Here is a 16,576-nt window from a genome sequence, read left to right as displayed (position 1 = left end):
CTTACTCTACTTTAATTTTACACTGTGCTTATTAGCTAGGCATTTACCTACTTTTTCTCTTGCCCTGTTTCTCTCCTTTTTATGCTCTGACTCACTCCTCTTTTTCTCTCCCCTGCCCTCTTTTCCATCTTCTTAATTATTCTCCCTACTAGACTATTGTTTCACACTCTTCTCCTTTCTTGTATTACTACTATAATCCCTTCTAATCTCTTCTTATACTTTTTTTTTCTCTCCGACGAATTGTTGAAACTAATTGCTTATCTTTAGCATTTTAATTGTGATGCTTCTACTGACCTAGTATATTTTTTGTGTGCGCCTTATGTATTTGTTGTTCTTATTACTAAATGTATATTCTTATTGTACTTAAATTTTTTATTAATATGTCTCTTTGTATTGATTTATGTGTGGAGCTTTTCTCCCCGGGCCTCTACTGAAAATGGACATATATCCAGCTAGACTAGCCCGGTTAACAAATGTAAAATAAAAATAAATAAATTCATGAATATTGACCACCACCATTTTCAATTATAGTCATATCTGAGATGTAGGCATGATGTCATGCAACACAAGGTTATTTTTGCTTACATTTTGTGATTTCATTGATATCCATATTGTTGTTGCAGTATTTGGACTTAGGTTTGTCACACTTTATCACTGTTATACATGAGTGTTTATCTGTCATCTTTCCCAGTTTCTATGGTTATGGTGCCCTCTACTGTGGAACATGACATGCCTGATGTCAGTGCTTTTTCTGAAACTAATGGTGATGGTGACCTAACCCTAGCACAGTCTGTGAACACAATATCACTGTTGGCAATGGTAACAGTGGATAGCATACTGCCACCTTCATCCAGTGACACTGCTCTATTGCCTGTGAAATCTGCAACCTGCCCTTCTGCCTCCATAGGATTAAAGGTTATGCTCAACACAAATACATAGGGATCATCCTTGTCCACTGCTAACAAGCACCAGCATTGAGCTTTGGCATATCCAAAGAGTATAAGGACAGTAGTCAGGAGCAGAGCACAGTGGCCATGGCCATCAATGCCATGGTTCCCATTCACTGGCCAAAATGGGTGTCACAATGGGCATTACAAAATGGAAGTGTAAGGCAGTAATCCAGGTACAGGTTGATGCCACCATCACCACCAACATGGCAGAGATGATAGGTGCACTTCACAACCTGTACTACAGCATAGATGAAGGAGTGCAACACCAGGATCAAACATCTGGCATATTGGACAAGTACTTGGGTGCCTCCACTCCCTTTATGGGGCTATCTACCTCCAGGGTGAGCACCATTCCTGGGGCCACTTCTCAGCTGCCTCCACTGAAGGTAACTCCACAGGATAGGTAGGTCAAGGTCATGTACAGCTAGTATCTCCATAACACCTATTAGGAATGAACATGATATGGCATGAAGTAGCCACCCATGCAAACATAGCCTGTGTGGTGGGTATGCACATTGCATGGGCAAGCACTTTATCTTCATCCTTGCCTACAGGTTTTTTATTACCTATGGTATTCCTCAGTGGGGACATACATCTGGATGGGGACATTCATGGTCTATGATATTCCAACTTGAGGTCCTGCAACATCTGTCCCAGCCACATAGTGCAGGGCTACAACATCTTCAGCAGCTGTATCCCTTGGAAGCCATACTGACCAAGTGCTCACTATATCTAGACACCTACACTTCTCAGAAGTATAGTATACTGAATGATCCATAATTACACAGCAATTTCACTCATTTACTTCTTCAAATTGAATCTCCCCTTTCAGGAGTATGTTCACTTTTGATAGCTATTTCTGTGCCCCTACTTAATTGTACAAATGATGACAACTGTGCTCTGTCACATCTGCTGTGTTACATAGGTGACTAATGTACACTGTGGCCAGTTGATGCACTGCATAGCATAATATTGCATACATCAGTTTTAATCCTATGTCATGTTTATTCTGTCTATAATTGTAGATCAAACCCTGCCACTTAGTCAGTGGCCACAGAGTATTGTGCCAACCTCTGTGTCCCATGATCCTCTCCTGTGGTCAGTTCCTGGTATGGCTCCTCAAGCAGCACCTCCTCTGACATTGGCCCTGGTCTGGGCCTGCCTTACAGTGGCAATCTCCTGCTGCACCTGTCTGCATAACATCCAGATGAGCAGCAATGCGCAGGCAACAAAGAGCTTATTGGAAGTCTCTAATGAATACTAAGAGCACCATTAGAGGAATCTATGTAGTAGAAGTGGACCTGCTGCAGTCTGTTCATACCCACAGCAATGCTGGCAAAGTTGTAGACCTGAGAAAGTGCAGAGTTGTATGTCATCTCAGTATTGCTCTATAATTTACATATTGGTGTCATGAGTCATGATTCCAAGGCATATTCGGCATCACTGATAAGATATATCTGTGGGACAATCCAATATAAATTGCTGGTGTTGGTCTGATGTGTCTAAGATGTGGTAATCAAAGCAACTTTCTGGATGGCACACAGACACATTGTATATAATAGCATATGTTTTGTACACCTCCTGGTAGTCAGTGGAATAGAAACCATTCCAGCTGACATTCTTGCATCTATATGAACAAGGCAAGTTCAGGACAACAACAAGAGTGCAGTCAGTGCACTCTAGAATCTCAAGGAAAATGGCATTTCATAGAAAATCAACATAGTGTTGTTTCTGTCCTCTGTTATCAATGGGAAACACATATGCTCCTCCACATGTTGCAATATATCATTGAACTGAGGCAGCATTCATCAGGTGGATGCTTATGATACACCAGCTGTCTCCTCTAATGGCTGTTGGAAGTTCATACTTACAGGAATGGCCAGTGTTATGCAAACCTTTGTGTCCATAAGGATCAGTAATCCACACATCCACATACAGTATCTACAGGATTCCATATGCACATGGCATGTGTCTCATATGGTGCTTCTGTCTACACAACAAGGTTTGAATATGCCCCTGTCATGGAGGAGATGGCATGTTACACATGGCTGGAAACTGAACTAAGATGTGGAGATTGATCACACACACACATACACACACACACACACACACACACACACACACACACACACACACACACACACACACACACACACACACACACACACACACACACACACACACACACACACACACACACACACACACACTCTCTCTCTTGCAGGCACTGGCTATGAGGGTTGCCCCTAATATATATTGTACAGCTGCTGTAGATGCTGATGCTAGCATCTTAATGTGGTCTCTGGCTCTGTCCACTAAGAAATGATGGTGTACAAAGTCACTGCCTAATGCCCCTTGTTACATAATTGTATCTCTTTCTGAAGTATGATTTTTTGTTGTTTAGTCTCATCTGCATTCACCACTGTTCTCATTATCATAATATTGCTCGTTTATTGTTATATGGTCATTTGTAAATGATGCTGGCCATGCTGTTTTGCCAAGTAGCCCACCTGGGCTTTTCTGTGTGTCTGCATTTGTCCCAACCTACGTGTGACTACTCACCACACAATATCACCTAATACATTGAGCTACTTCCTTCTGAACTCCAATCACAACATTTATATAGAAAAAAAATGAGGGAAATTATCCAGCATTTGTGATCAGATATAATAAGATGTCACTTTTTATCAGAGGCATAGCTAGAGAGAGAGGCAAAGGAGGTGGTTGTCATGGGTGCGAGGTGTTATCAGCAGACACTGATGGGCTGGTTGTACAGTACTGTCATTCTGAAATAAATGGTGATATTGTATTTGGGATCATAGCTGAAGAACTAAAGCTTTTCACATGTGGTATCAGAACCAGAGCAAACTGCTTATTACATTTGTAGCAAGTGGCTTGTTACAGTTTCACTACACAATAATTTGTTTTCAGTCCTTAGCATGATATAAATCTCCTTTTGAGTCATTTTTAAAGACTATTTTTTGTAAGGAAAAGAAATAAAAAATGTGAGAGATATAATATATTTTCCTAAGTATAGTATGAGCCAATGACATTACTGTAAGGAAAATAAAGTCAAACAATTGTAATATATTCTGATTAAGTATCCTTTAATTACTTTATTTTACCAATGAAAGAAAAAACATATGAGTCATAAAATTATCATATTTCAGTTAGTTTAAGACATGGGATAAAATGTGCCAACATATTTCATCTGGTATTAAAATAACATCAATTTTAACATTCCTGCTTTTATAGACCAAGGTCATTGTTGTTTTTTTATGCCAGAATTCAGATATGCAGTACACAATAAGATAAATAATTGACACATGTTTTTCACAATAAAAGTGTTTTTTCTTCTTTCAGACTGACCTTGGCCAAATTTAGCCCTGCATAGCTAAGGTCACTGCAATCTTTGTGCCAATATTTTATAATCAGAAATATTAACTTGAAGCTACAAATTTTGTTTGATTAAATTAACTCAGAATATAGATTCACAAACACACAATGGATGTTTACACAAGAAAAGGTAATTTAAAACTGTTACAGTCATGGTATAAATGATAAGTGAATAAAGGTAAAGAAGAGATATCTCCTTCCAGTAAGTGCAAACCACAGATAATGAATATATAGAGAGAGGTTTAAAATTAAAACATAGAGAGGTTTTCTGTCCCAAGATATATCCTGTGTTACATACTTTTTATTAAAATGTTTACATACTAAAAATGTCAAAGTATAAACATGTACAGTCCAAATTTGCAGTTTTACTGCATACTTACAAAATATATCCACCGAACATACATATAATACCAAGTATACGGATAGCTTTTAATATAAGAAAAACAATCTAAAATGTGTAAAAATAATGTAGTTGTTTTTCAAGCAATTAAATACATTGCTTTTTTTCACACCTATTTGAACTGCTCCCTGATTAAAAATAATACTATTTAATATTTAAAGCATTGATCCTAAAACAGAAAAAAAATACTACAATCTATAATTAAGCAAATGTCAAAACTGCTCCCCCACCCCTTTCAGGAATTAAGAACAGCCATGCTATTTATTTACTCTTAGTCTCATATCAATAACCATACAAAATCAATCATTTATATAAAATCTGTACAAAACATGTGGAACATTCCCGTAGCCTCACTGTCTGTCTAAAACAGCTAAAAGCTTGACATCATATGTCATTCTCCTTCTTCCAATGCTCAAAACATTTTACCTAAAGTCAGTTATTAGGGTAACCAATACACCCACTTTTGTATTAGGCCACCTCATTTCAATAGTGATGACATTTCTCTTTCCTGTATTCCTGTCCATTATTCTCATGTACTAAGAGGAATCATCCACTCCCATGTGATACATATTTGAGCAGCTTGCAATATGAAATGAAGCATAAGTCTGTCTTTCCTTGGGGTCATAGCCTGAACCTATTTAAGACCTGTCCTCTTCCTGAGGAAAGATTATTCCCTAACACTCTGATGGATATCCACTGTAAACTATTTTTCTTCAGAAATCTGCTCTCCTATGACATTACTAAAAATGTGGTTACAATTGCTGAATATATGCTCCTCATCTCAACAGCATACCCACTGAAGTTCCTAGGAATATAAGATGAAGATTTTGTGGATTCAAAATTAAAATAAAAAGTATGCAAAACATTCCATTTAAAATATGTCCATTATACAGTTCCAAGGTTTTAAAAAAGCCTCTAACACTGGTGTGTATTCTGCACTTTCAACTTAATCCCCAAGACTTTCTTCTGCTGTAGCAAATCATCTTCCCGTTAACTGAGTAAATTCCATATAAATCTTAACCAATATGGCTATAACCTCTTTTATTTAGCTATCACAAAATGTGCCAAATGACCAGTTATCTCTAGATTATTATCCTAGACCTATGTTTCTGTAAATATTTCATGCCCGGTTTTAAGATATTAAAAAAAATAAAACTTTAGAAAACCAAAATACTATTTTAACAGCTTATAGCCTTAATCACATGTGCTTATAACACACAGACCTAAATTGAATTTATCTATTTATCCATTGTTGATTGGGTTAGTCTAATTAGGTAAGTAGACACCTTTCAGGGCAGATCCAATGTGGTATTCATAATACTATGGTGATGTGGCCAGGGCATCAGGAACTTCCCCTACTCTTGGTAATCAGGGGAAGAATTTGTGTGTTATGCATTCTGACTTCCTGTTTCCTGTCCAGGCATGGAGGCAGCCAGGAGGAGCAGGGAGAAAAAAATGGCTGATTCAGCTTTTGCTAAAACTGGAGTGAAAGTTGCTGAAAATGTAGTTGAAATGGTAGGTTACTACTAGAAGTTTTTTTTCTAATGATGTGGGTGCAGAAAAAACAGTGACACTGGAGGAAAAGGAGATTGTAGCTGAAACACAGATGAATTCACAAAAAAACTTTCAGAGAAGATTGTTTGAAGGAGAGACAGTTACCTCTGAAAGATGCATAGTTACAACTGAGACAGTTACCGCTGAAAAATGCATAGTTACAACCCTCCAATTAGGGTGGGGGTGGGGTTCTGGTTGATTATTTGGAAGAAATGGTAAACCAAAGTGAGCCAGAAAATGGAGCAGTAATTTCACAGAATGATATCATGGAAAAATAGAAGAAGAAAAAGAGAAGAAGAGACTGTACCAGAGAAAGTTCCTGAGACAAAAACTTATACATAAACTGTTGGAGAAGGAATAAAAATGAAAAAAAAAGAAATAAAAAAAAACAAAAATGAAGCATACAGTACATGTGATCAGTAAAAAATAAGAAAGTTTGGACAGGTATAAGGTTTGGGACTCTGTCATAGCATCTCTGTGTGTCAAAGAAAAAGAGGTAAGAACATTTATTTTAATTAATAAAGAGACTTTTTGTGACATGATATTTGAGACTGGTCAGGCCAATGAAATCTTTTTGGGTGCATATGAACAAAAGAAAAATATTTATCTATCATCAGAATATGTGGTGCAATGTTTTTACAGACAACAATAAAAGAATAATGATCCAGTTTAGAAATGAAGTTGAAGCAAAAGAAATGAAAAAACATTTGTTAACTATATGTAAAGAAGTAATGGCCACTACAAAAATATATGATGAAAGAGGGCTATGGATGATGAAAGAGGACTATGGACTGGGGGATGGGAATTTGGAGTAGTACTGAAAATAAAAAATTATAATGTTATGTATATATCTAGTATAATTAATGCTCATGGCAATAGGGGTTTTGTGAAATAAAGGGGTCAACCAAAGACTTGTTATTTTTGTGGAAAAAATGATCATTTAATCAATGAATGTGAGAAAAAAGGTGTTATTTATGTGGTAAAACAGGGCATTATGCAAAAAAATGTATTTAAAGTGCAGAAAATGTGGCAATACTTGTTATTCGTGGCTAGAATGTGAAATGAATGTGCAAGAAAATGAAAACAAAGTTATACAGGAGAAAGAGATAGAAGAATGTGTTATACAAGAGAATGTACAAAAATATATGACTAATAAAGAGGTTGTACATGAAGCTGAAAAAAGTAACAAGGAAAAAGAAATAGAGTTGACAAGTGAGGAAGAAGCTGACTGGTGTACAGTAATAAATAAAAACAATTTGATAGGGAAAAGAGTTGAAAGGAAAAGAAAAATCAAAAATATAATGCTTAGAGAAAATAAGAAAGGAAATGGATAAAATGTATTATGCTATTTGTTCTTAGCTGAAACTAGTAGCTTTAAATGCGAACAGTATGAAAAATATAAAGAGGAGAATAGGTATATTACAATGGTGTGCTGCAGTAGATGCACATATTATTGTTTTATAATATATCAGATTATTAACAGTGGAAGAAAGAACACAAACTGAAAAACTTTGGAATGGTGTGGTGGTTTGGAACATGGGAAAAGAAACATGCTTAAGCATATGTATATTATATCAAGAAAGCATCAAAATATTAGATGTAACCATTGTAGAGCTAGGGCGATTTAAGGTAATAGATTTGAGATGGAAAATATGTGTATAAAATTGTAGCTTTCTATGCATATGTACCAACAAAGAGAGAGATAAATGATGTTTAAAAATATTCTTGAATATGTTATGTCAATATGGGCGTTATAGTGGTGGTTGATTGAAGCTGTAATTTAAGACAAAAATAAGAGCAATTGTGGTGTTAAATTGTTAAAGAAATTATGAGAAGTGGAATATTAAGTGTATGGGATAATAACTACTGGACCTACAAAAGGAATGAAGTTATGACAGAAATTATGTTTTTAATATCTGATAGTTTAAAAGTTAAAGAAACTGGAATTAAGTATGCAGGGTTTTTGGATCATGTGGCTATATTTTTTAAAGTACAGGAAAATTATGCATATATAAAAATAGGGAAAGGAATAAAGAGAATTAATGAAAATGAATTAGATTTAGAAGATAAAAAATAACATGGAATTATGGAAAAATCATATGAATATGAGAGAATTTTATGAGAATTTGACTGTTTTGTGGCTTATTTTTAAAGAAAGATATAAAAGTTTTTTAGAATGTTTAAGGAAGAAAAGAAGAAAAGAAAAAGAGAGATATATTAAATCAAGAAACAGATTTATTTGAGAAGAAATATTCATTTTATGAAAAAGATAGACAAATACATAAATTGGATCAAATTAAAATTAACAACTTGTTATAAAAACAAAAATATTGTTTACAATGAAAGAAAGAAGAGGTAGCACCATATTTGAGGAAAATAATAAAAGAAGGAAAAATAAAAGAAATAAAGAATAAGGAAGATAAGCAAATAAGACAGCAAGAAAGAATATATGAAATAATTAAAGAATATACATTGGAATTATTTGTTAAAAGAGAAGAAAACATAGAACAAATTTATAAAGGTGAAAAATTAAATAATAATGAGTACTTAGAGCAAAAAAAATAACTATGAAAGAATTGAATTAAATTCTAAAAGATATTAACATAAATTCTGCAACAGTGCTGGATGGAATTGAATATGGTATGTACAGAGAAATGAAAGAGTGGAAACAAATATTTTTATAGAAGTCATAGAAATGGTTAGAAACTGGAATTAAAGAGAAAGAGACATGTACAGGAGTTATACAATTTAGATTTAAAAAGTAAATAAAGAGTAGATAAAAAATGGAGACTTATAACATTGAATAATATGGATTATAACATTTTCATGAGAATAATAACAAAAAGGTTACAAAAATGGATAGAATATATGACCAAAATGTATTCAGAAGAAAATGAAAAAGAAGTCAAGAGTTATTATGGATAATAAGAGAAATAGTGGTGATATAAATAACAATGTATAAGCAAAGGTTATGATAGGGGATGTAAGTAAAGCTTATAATATTAAATATAAATCATTATGGGGAATTTTGCAGGCATATTATATAAGCAAAACATATTACAAGTAATAAAATCAGTTTGTGAAAGGAACTATGTAAAACTAAATGTAAATGGCTGGATTGGGGAAGAAATAAAAATAGAATGTAGAATAAAGCAGGGCTGCCAGCTAGTAGTGTAATTTTCTCACTAGTTATGAATGTAATAGCGAATGAAATTAATAAAATGTCAAATAGCAATGGATAAAAAATGATGAAGGAATACAACTGCCAATAACATATAATTATGCAGATGATATTGTACTAATTGTTAAAAATAAAGTATAGATGAAATAAGTAAATGAAAAATGAAGTATAAATTAAAAAATGGTTTAACTATAAATAAAGAGAAAAGTAAAGAATTTGGTTTTGAAGGTATGATAGGAGGAATTGAGTTCAATGAAAAATATATAGATATATTAGGAAAATATTTGGAAGGAATGAGTGCAAACAACAATGGGATAATGTACTCAAAGAAGTAAAGGACATGACTATTTTATGGAAATCATATAATGATGATTATATTTTCTTTTACATAGGGCTCTAGACTGAATCCAGTTAAGAAAGTGATTATATATATAAAAAAGAGCAAGGTGGCTTGGGTTTAATAAACCCAATAGTACATGCAGCATCTTTAATTGTATACAATGCATTAAAAACAATTATGTAGGAAAATAAAAACTTGATAGAAATGATACTATATTATAAATACAAAGAATTTTGGGAAGGAATGGAAGTTAAAACAAGAAGTTAAAGCATTGTGAATGAATAAATGAAAGGGTACCAAAACAAAATTGTGTTATGGAAAATAAAAAAAATAATAATATATGTGAAAAAATTGAAAGGAATGGTATTTAAATGTTATGAAAGTGTTTTATTGCATTGATCCATGGAAAGATTTAAAAATAAATAAGAAAAAAAGCCATAATGATGAGCTATGATAATTATAAAATAATAAAAGAATTTAATGATTTTTTATGGAGATTGTCTATTACAAAATTCACAGTCAAGGGAAATATGACATACAGGAAAAAAGCAAGATATAATATGTAATAAATGTGGACAGTTTGAGACTACTGAGCATGTGTGTTTGAAATGTGAAAGATTTAATAATTTGTGGAAAGAAATATGTAAACATAATAGCGTGAAAATTTTGATAAACTTTGAGCAAATAAATATAGACATAATAGAATTTGGTTATTATGGTGCATGAAAACAGGTAGAAGTGAAAAAATGGACAGAGTAATATTTTGTGTTTTATGTACTATATGGAATGAGAGACTAAATGAAATCAAATATAATGGAAAGTGGACTTTGACAAAGATTCTGGAAAAAATGATGTTTTGGTGGTGGAAAAAAGAGGGGGAGGATGCTTAAATTGAAGTCTATAATGTATGTAGATTTGTAAATAGTTGAAAATAATGTAAATAATGCAAATATGTAAATAATATGTAATGTATATATCAATAAAAACCCTACTCAATACAACACTCATAGTGCATGCGACTGGTGAGTGTAAGCATCCATTCCATTCCTAGTGCAGTGGCTGCTGGGAAAATGGCATGTAAATATGGCAACTAAGCAAAATGGAGTATAGGTGAATGCCAGCTCTGTGGAGCTGTTTGCTGACATAGATGACAAGAGGACTATACAAGACAAAGGAGAAAGAGATTGCGTAGAGGATACAGAAGATTTATTCCAATGGGACTCGTTCAAAGAGACAAAAGAGGAACAGAATTGAGATAAAAGGGTTATAATTACAACCCTCCAACCAGGAGGGTTGTGGGATGACATATCAAAAACTTTAGAAGAATAAAGTGAATCAGAAACAGGGAAGAAAATATTGTGTGGTGAACTGATGGAGAAAATGCAACAGGAAGAAGGACAGAAAATAAAGAAAAGATCTTTTGCAGAAGTATTAAGAGAGCAAAATAAGTTAGAAGAGAGAGGAAGAAGTCAGAAGAATCAGAAATGGAAAAATATCTGTTGAAAATTCAGAGTAAGGAAGAATCTGAAATGGACAGGTATGAAGCATGGGGCAAGATTTTTGTGCCTTTATGAATAAACACACAAGAGGTAACAGCTTTCATTTTTATAAAAAAGACTTAATGTACTATTTTCTTTGTGACTGTTGAAGTTTTATAGAAATATGAAAAGAAAAAAGAAATATATCCACAGAATAAATATGTTATTGAGACTTTTTTTCAGGAAACACAAATAAGTTAACATTCAATTTTGGAAAGAAACTGAAAGACAGGCTGTTAAAAGTAATTATTAAAGAAATTTTGTAAAGGTGTACAGGGTATTTCTAAAGTCAGTGATAACAGAAGACTTTGGACAGAGTCTTGGGACTGTAATGTGATTTTGAAAATGTAAAATGACAAAGTTTTACACACTCCAAGCATGATTGATGTTGATGTTTATAGGGATGTGGATAAATATTAGGGACAACCAAGAACATTTTTTTTGTGGGAAGGAAGGACTTTTCATAAATAATTGTAATAAAGAGAGATGCTATTCATGTGAGGAAACTGGTCATAATGCTAAAAATTGTGAAAATAAATGTTATAAATGTAAGCAAACATGACATGTATGGATGGATTGTGAGAAGGAAATCAGATTAGAATGTCATATAGAAATGTAAATGAGAAGTAACAATTGCAACAAGATGGATTAGGATGTGATATAGAAATGTAAATGAGAAGGAATAAGAGGGATCATAAGACAGTATAAGGGAAAATAATGGTACAAACCAAGAATAAATGAATAATATGGTAAAAGGGAAGGGAAGAGAGAAAATGGAACAGACATTAGTGATGGAGAAGAAATAAAATGCAAAATGGTTAAAAAGAAAAGTTCATTTGGGAAAAAGGTTAAATAAAGAAAAAAGAAAATTCTATAATGAAAGAATGAAAGTAAAAATTAAAGGGAATGGATAAATAAATGATTCATTGGAAATTAAAGAGAATGTCTACCAATTAGGGTTTTATCTATTAATGTTAATAGTGTAAAGGATGTAATAAGGAGAATAGGAGTGCTAGAATGGTGTAATACGTGTAAGGTAAATGTGATAGTACTCGAGGATAGTAGGCTTTTAAATAAAGAAGAGGAACATTATGGACAATGGGTATAATATGGAATTTTGAAATAATGAAAAATGTTCAGGGATTTCTATATTATATAGGAAGGGAATACTTATTTTAGACTATACTTTAGTTAAACTAGGAGGATTGATGGTAGTGGATTTTAGGTGGGAGGGAAAGTTATAGATTACTTCAAAAAAGCTTAAAGCAAATGCCTGAACTTAATAGCTAAAAGCACCAAAAGCAATTGCTGGAACAGTGTTAAACTACAGTTATAATAAAAACAAACTCCAAAAACAGTTCGAGTAACAGTAACTTTCCAAAAATCAGGCACTAAAACCATTTTGTAAAGCTGAGTGTTTTCATCTAAATTTTAATGAACTTCTTCAGAGCTGTACAAAACAGTCAATCAATGCCATTTATACTTTAAGTAATTCATTAGTAACATGATCCATATTTTAAGTAATTCTCATGAAAGTTAAAAAGACACACATCAAAAATAGTAATATAAATATAAACTTCTTATTAAAACAAATACTTAAAGACATTGTGACTTTAATAAACATTTTATGTTTATACTTTCATTTAATCCAGGGCTTTTATTAGCATTTAGTAAAAGCTGTCAATTAACTTTCTTGACTTCTAATCTGTTGTTTAAGTCACCAGAATAAATTTCTTAGGGTATATGATCAAGTACAAAAAAGAAAATTTCTGGAATTCTGAACATGATAAGGCATGTTTTGATAAGGCATTTGTTACATCTTAATTTTTAATTGCAAGAACATGTTCTTATATTCATTTTGACAGTTTTCTTGTAGTTTTAACTACATAGTAACTGTTGCATGATTCACATATAGCTAAGTATACCACCACAAAGGAATTCCATCTGTATCTCCCAATGGCCCAGATTTATGTCCTAAAATAATGTTTGAACATTCATTTACATATCTGCAGCATTTGCAGCTGTAACAGTTAAACATACCATTTTTATTTTGCATTCTTTTTTCAATTTGACTTTTTATGAATAAAGTTAAGATAACTTTTAACTATAATATATAATCTGTTTTAATCCTTCTTGTATGTAAATTTTAGTTGTACAAAAATAATGGATGACAAGTCCTTATTTCCAAGTATTATTTTGCAGTTGTTAGTGACTGGCTGTCTAATTTTCTTTGAATCTAATAATATAGGAAGAGGAAATTCTCTAAAGTTTTCTTCACTATTAGACCTGGCTTCTGTCTTACTGAAACCTGCTATTATAATAGGTGCAAACATTGTATCTCTTAAACTTTTAACATCTGAAATAATGCAATCCAAACTGTTTTTATGGTATCCTCTCTCAAAAACAAATTTTTAAGGAAAAGCACTTCATTTTCAAACCTGGTGTTACAACTTGTTAATCTACTTAGGTGAACAAACTGTCCTTTAATAACGTTTCTTTTATGAAATTTGGATGTTGGTTTTTGCACTCAAATAGCTGTTAACAAAATATTTCTTTCTATATATACAACTACTGAAACAATCTTGCTTCGCATTCATTTCTAGCTTAACATCCAAAAAGTTTACTGTTTTACCATGTTCATTTCTAATAAAAGTAAGGAAATGTCTACTTTTATTTAAATCAGTAACAACCTTTTCTAATTCTACTGTATTTCCTTCCCATATAAAGAACAGATAATCAATATAATGCATGTAGAAAGTTATTTTATTACATAAATTATGTGTACATAAAACTGTATCCTCCCACCAACTCATTACTAAGCTGGTGAAGGAGGGAGCCTTCCATCCCCCCAACCCATTGCAGCACCACATTTTTGCTTATAATATTTATTGTTAAAAACAAAAATTTTCCAGAACTAACTATACAAAGTAAGTTTATATAATCATATGAAAAGTCAGTAAATTTACATAAATAATCTCAAAGATAATCAATACCTTTGTCTTGTAAAATACTATTATAGAGTGAAACTACATCTAACGTGGCCATAATTTTATCATTACCAGTAAAAGTATATTATTGTAATAAGTCTAACAAAGTCCATGAATCTTTCAGAAAAAGCATTGACTTCTGTGTGACAGGATTCAAAACTGAGTCAAAAAATAAGAAATAGCTTCTGTTTTATTAAAGTCCGCAGCTATAATTGTCCTGAATGTTAGTGATTCTTTTTCTGTTAGAGCTTTGTGCACTTTAGGAATCCCAAACAATCATGATGTCTTTGGGGATTCTACTTTCATAAACTCATACAATGGAACATCCATTTGTACTTGATTCACTAGATATAATAACTGAAAATCAATTTTCTAAAACTTTCATTAATACTATTAACTGAAAATTTTTCATAACAGTTATCATCATTTAAAATGTCAGTTATCTTTTTATTATAATCTTCCATATCCATTAATACTGTACCACACCCTTTGTCTGCCCTAATACCACACACACTTAAGACTTTCTGTAGTTCTTCTAATGTTTGCCTTTCTCCTTTACTCAAATTATAAAACTTTTTCTTCAAAGGGGCTTTAATAATCTCTTAATTCCTGTTCACATATTTAAAGAAAAACTTGTAACATATAGTGCATTACAGGATTGAAATTGCTCCTTTATCTAATACAATTCACTGAAAAATCACAAATCTGTTTCACATTGTTTAATATAAAATATAAATTACTTTTTTCTAACATGCAGCTTAAGATCTTTTAAAATTGTTGTAATACTTGTTCTATTAGAAGGTATGAAAGAAAAAACATTTTTGGCACATTAATATGCTGTTCCTCTATAAGAAAGCTACTTAGATTTATTACAGCCAAAACACTGCCTAGGTTTTCTTTCCTTTCCTTCTCCCCTTCCCTTTCCTCTTTCCATGAGAAACTGGGTAAAAATGGGACACAAAAGCAATAAATGCATGGAAATCAGAGCTGGTACCTTCAATTGGATCATTAATGCACTCATAGTGCTACAGATGTACTTTATACAAACAATCTTAAAGATTGTAGAAGTTATGCTTATAAAAATAAATTCCTAAAGTTGGATGGGTTTGATTGTATCACTTTGTACAGCTAAAGGATTGATTGAGGTAACTAATATGGAAATGATTATTAAATGGAGAGGAACAAATCTTAATGGAAGGTATAACTTTATTTCTGAATCTCTAAATCAGTAGAGACAAAAGTAAAACTGTGGATTGGATAACTATTCAGGGGCTTAGATCTTTTCTATTTGGAAGAAATAGAAGAAAGGAGAATAGAATGACTTGGTAAACCATCTGCTTTCGCAAAGTATATATGTAAAATGATTTACAGTAGCAAAGTTAGTAGAGCATGTCTTTCTAAATTATATTTAGTATTGATAGAGGATGAAACTGAATTGAATGAAAGGCTTTGTAGTTTTTTTTTCAGGGTTATCTAAATAGATACACAGAAATAGATAAAAATCAAACTCTTCAGTCAGTAACTTTCATAACTAGCTCACCCTTCTGAAGAACTTACCATTGGGAAGTTTTACATACAGTATTCTTTATACCCAATAAATTGAATGAAATAACATCTACTGATAGGAAATGTTGGAAATGTGGTTTCAGTCTGTTTTTATATTTGTATTATATCATACGTAATTGTGTATTATTTTAGGAATGTTGGCTGAAAGTTCAAAATTTTGGACAGATGTTATGTTCTGATAATTTTGTTACTAAGTTATGGCACTATAGAACAATTACATACCTTTATGTGTCAAAAATTGCATTAGACTATATTTTTGATAGTGTTATCTATTGATAGAAAAGCAGTTACAATAAAGTGGTTGCAAGAGTCTGTTGCCTTTTTGGGTTATCTAAATTTTTAAAACTTGTTCAGTAGAAAGAGATTAAAGTAATAAAACACAGACCATTTACAAGACCAGTAAACCTCAAATGTTAACTCACAATAATAGAACTATTTGAGAATGAGTGATGGAATGATATAATAATTTTACTTTTTCTCAATATAGTATATAGGACTGTCAGCATATTTACAATATTAAATCATACCAAAGCAGACACATTGTAAATAGCGTGTTTAGTTATAGATAAATATGTAATTGTTTGTTATACGGTGTTATCTGAAAAATCTGTAATTTAATAATACTTATATTTTAAAGTAAATATGACTGTTGTTAAGCTATTAT

This window comes from Protopterus annectens, chromosome 1.part1 (genome assembly GCF_019279795.1).
Source record: "Protopterus annectens isolate FY-2018-M chromosome 1.part1, PAN1.0, whole genome shotgun sequence".
Taxonomy (NCBI): Eukaryota; Metazoa; Chordata; order Ceratodontiformes; family Protopteridae; genus Protopterus; species Protopterus annectens.
Note: the sequence above shows the minus strand (reverse complement) of the source record.